A 5,000-nucleotide genomic window follows, 5' to 3' on the forward strand; every position below is an offset into this window, starting at 1 on the left:
TAGGCAACAATTCGGGCAAATATTGTCATTTGAATATTTAAAGAAAGTATTATATTTGCCGATGAATGCGATACACACATTCATTCGACACCAAATACGCCATTTTTTCTGAATTGCACATTTTTTCTTAAATACTAAGGATTTTTCCCAATTAAACTCGTATTATGGATTTGGATCCAAAGTAAAATTAAGAGTCAATGATTAAGGTGTACTAGTAATTCGTCTTAACTTTAATACTTAAGGGATCATAAAAATTAGACAAACCCTTTCTGTTGAAGGAATATATTTTACACGTTTTGTTTTTTTATTTCAAAAATTAATGTTTTATTTTTATTTTAGATTTGCCTTTAAAGTAATTAGTTTAATGCAGATCATTTTTTTGTTAATGAAGTATAGTTTCAAAATATACTTATTAGTTCACTGAACTTTTTAATCTTGAGGCATTATAAGAAAGCGTGGCGGGAAACTGTGAATTAGAAAACACCTGCTTCCTGATGGATATGACGGTGAGAACCTAATATCGTGCAAGCGTATTAGCGGTCTTTAAACATTTTTCCAAGAAGTAAAAAGGATTATCTGTGTAATAAGTGATTACGTCCTCGGTCACTGTATGAAATGCTTTTGATTAGATTAGATAGTAAGTTAACTTAGTGTATAATAATAATAATAATAATAATAATAATAATAATAATAATAATAATAATAAAAATAATAATAATAATTATTATTATTAGTAGTAGTAGTAGTAGTTGTAGTAGTTGTTGTTGTTGTCTTCTTGAATTGTAATTAAGTTTTAATTTTCATACCAATTAATATCTTCATCAGTTTGCAATGTAATTGGCAGGCGTATTTGCGGTTTCTAGACACATATGTATGTTAATTCGAGATCAAAGAGGAAACATTCATCTTTCCCTAAATACTCACGAGTATTAATGAAACTTACAAGGAGTTCAATCTGCATATAAACAAAAGAATACGGGAAAATACATGAAATATAAAGACAGAGAAAAATATAGTGTTTAATTAATTATGACACTCAGTTAATTTGAACAATAAAACTAGTGTTTTTTCACAAGCATACTTGTTTAAGTATACGTTGCCTTATCAAAGTATATGGTAGAAAACCTTAGAAACCAGTGTATTAATAGACATATACTCCAACTGCATCGCAATGAAACAATCTAGATATATATCCTCAGTGGTTTTAATATAAATGCGTATGAGTGTGTATTTCTTTCAATGCGCCAGCCACTTCCACAGGCAGTTTTATAAACGTGTATAATTAGAGAGATTTAGATTCAGATATGTGTTTCTAAATGACTGTTCTTTCCAAGGGAAAATCATGTTAAAAGTTGACATGGATCATAAATATATTAAACTATATGAAAATATATAAAATATATGAAAATATATCAAATATATGGCAAATGAATAAACGAAGGGAATAAACCTATGACGCTAAAATAATTATAGGTGACACAACACATTATTCAAGTTTCTGGTAGATTTCAGACATTATAGAAAATGTAAATATCAAAATTCAGGCGTTCCTGAGTAAAACCTGAACTATACTTATAATTATAATCAATTGGGATTGTTAAGTCTCTCTCTCTCTCTCTCTCTCTCTCTCTATATATATATATATATATATATATATATATATATATATATATATTTATATATATATATATATGTGTGTGTGTGTGTGTATATATATATATGTATATATATACATACTATATTCATATTTATATATATACATATATGTATATATATACATATATATATATACTATATTCATATTTGTAGGCATATGTGTGTGTTTGCAGTCAAATACAAAAGATCATCATCGTGTCTAGATAGGAGAGAGCTTCAAGCTGAAGATTAAAACAACTATTGTTTAACAACATTAATACACAGCTAACTACAGATAAAAGACTACATTCATTTAAGGAAGAGTTGGAATTAATTATTTATAATGTTTACTATTTCCTTTACTTATAACAGTGTGCAACTCAAGACTGTGTAAGCAGAATATACACATGCACACTGTGTTGATGTATCCATGTGCTTTACAGTTGCTAGACATGTCAGATTCTAATATATATATATATATATATATATATATATATATATATATATATTAAAAATATATATTTAGAAAAAAAGTGTTCATATTTATTTAACGCATTTTTAAAAAGTGTATATATAGACATTGAACAACCCAACCTTCCCATACGCACGCATATGTTTGTCCTTTCCGACGTGGGTAGGATTCAAAAACTTTCCTCTTTTTCGTTTGGTCTATGATTTTTTCTTTTCTTGCATTTTTACTTCAATATCCTGAAGATGACCTATGAAACAGTGACGAAACGTTGATTATTTTAATAATTTCATTCAGTTTTTCTATTTTTCTCAAAACAAAACATCAACCACAGTTGGTATTTTTATTTGTATTTTTTATACACAGACACACACACACATATATGTATGTGTGTGTTTGTGTCTATAATAAAATAAAAAATAAAGCTAAGAAAATAGGGGCAGAGAAATAGAGAGAGGGAGAGAGAGAGGAGTAGTATATTTATAATGTGTGTTTATGTGCATGCAGGAAATGTTAACATTTCCCCTCACTTTTCTTTTAGCAAAATATTATTTGAGTACAAATTTGCAGACATATCTCAGCTTTAGAAGTAAATAGCGCAATCTAATCGATAACAAAATCCTTTTAATACAGCTGTGGAGAATTTAACGAAATATTACTTCTTTCGGACATTGAATATGCGATCTGAAATAGTTCAAAATGTGTACATTATTCTTTACATCATACACGTTTAATATAAAATTTATATTCTTCATTTTAAAATGTAGACAATAGGTTTTCCATCCACGCAAAGTGAAAGCATGCGTTTATATGTATATTGTCTCAAAACGACTCGATAAATAAAGGTGAAACAAAAACTACGTCGACTTTAGGCAGCAAAATTAAAAGAAATAAATGAATAATATAAAGTAGAAATATAAATTAAAATTTCGTACAAATATATATATATATATATATATACACTATAAAAGATTATATCCGTTTTACTTTTTGAATATTCTTATAACATACTTCTACAAAATTTGGTAATAGTCACAGATGGTAATGCACGGATATAGCTTCAATTCCACGCTTGTGATTATGCTCTTCAAAATAATCACGCCAACACACACGTTCTCGTTAAATTTCAGATTAAGTAAGTTGAGCCTGGTTAATACAACATGGGTGACCATCTGAGAATGGCAAGACATGTACGTAATAAGACGTCGGCGCCTCCCTGCAAGTACTGCAAATGCCGAAGGTAGTCATCTCCTCTGAGCTGATATTCATGCGACTGGGGGCCACTTGTTTATTCCATGAGCTTTTGTACACATATTCCCTCGGAAGTTAGTTAAATCCCTCTGGAGTGATGGCTGCTAGCATTAATTTTCTGGTACATTCTAATTATATATATATATATATATATATATATATATATATATATATATATATGTCGGAGTTGATATAGTTTTATTAAAAAGTTAAGAAGATAATAACCATATAAATCTTTAAATATAAAATAACATGCCCACCAGTTCCAACGTCATTTTATGAGGAATTATTTTATTTGAAACTCTTAGAATATCATTGCATTGGATCACACATAAAAGTAATATTTTCTGAACATTTTCAACTCTCTAACTAGAGATATATAACACCGTATCTGATCATGAGCGCCCTCATTCATTCTGTCTTCTCTGTTGCTCATTTTACATGTATATATTATGGGTGGCCATGTGTGTGCATACATATATTTACATAGATGTGTGTATATGTGTATGTATTCGTGTTTCTAGCTGCAGGTGTATTTCTTAGGTTAAATAACTTTAGTCATTAGGCATTGTATCATGTTTAAAAATTGATACGGTATTTATTAAGGTGAAACATGAAATATCATAAAATCAAAAGTTTTAAAAAATTCAGTTAAAACCTTATTTATATATAAATTCTAGCTACTAGAAAGCATATCAGCTTCTTTAAAAGCGAAGATGAAAAACTTCGTGACCCTTCGAATTTCACCATAAGTATTTTAAATGCCGAATCAATAAAACTCTCGTATTCAAAAACCTCATCAAACTCAAATTTACTAAAGAATTATAAATTGTTGAAGCTATTTACATCCGATACCTTTTAAAATAGAGATTCTAACACCATACATACAATTAGGTATATTGTATTTTTTCGATGAATCATTTAATGACACAAACGTATGATAATGATTAATATTGACTTTAAAATATTTTTTGAATTATGAATAAATAATAAACGAAAGGAAAATAAAAATGAAAATATTCTCGAGCGAGGTTTGTTCAATACAATTACGTGACGCAGCACAATCTTCCTCAACTATGCTTGCATATAACTCTTCGTGTTATACTCGCTTGTTTCTTCTACGAGGTCGTCGACATTAAACTATGATGGATTAGTGTGGGTCAAGAGAGATTGGAGTAAGTATCGAGAGGACATGTGTGCTGTGTCATTTATTTGTTAAATGGATTGCTTCGATTCTGCTTCGAAAACGAAATTTTACGATCACGTGTATTCGATCAGGAACCTCCAGCTCGAAAATAATGCACGGCCTCTTGCCATCGCCATATATATATATATATATATATATATATATATATATATATATATATATATATATATATATATATATATATATATATTTATGTGTCTACACATATACACATACCAACACACCCACCCACCACACACGTATATATATATATACATATATATATATACATACTTATATATACATACATATATATATACATACATATATATCTACATACTTATATATATATATATACATACATATATATGCAAACATACATATACATACATATATATATACACACATATGTATATATATGTGTATGTATATATATTTAGGTATATGTATGTATGCATA

At 28.2% G+C, this 5,000-nt stretch overlaps 1 protein-coding gene across 1 annotated transcript in view; it reads right to left on the reverse strand.

The window, feature by feature from the left end:
* LOC145285994 (uncharacterized) overlaps positions 1-5,000 on the reverse strand; it is a 1,089,650-nt gene that overhangs the window by 1,079,245 nt on the left and 5,405 nt on the right. The gene's annotated exons all lie outside the window — the stretch shown is intronic.

The sequence above is a fragment of the Euprymna scolopes genome, chromosome 10 (genome assembly GCF_053919585.1).
Source record: "Euprymna scolopes isolate OS-2025 chromosome 10, ASM5391958v1, whole genome shotgun sequence".
In the NCBI taxonomy this organism is placed as follows: domain Eukaryota; kingdom Metazoa; phylum Mollusca; class Cephalopoda; order Sepiida; family Sepiolidae; genus Euprymna; species Euprymna scolopes.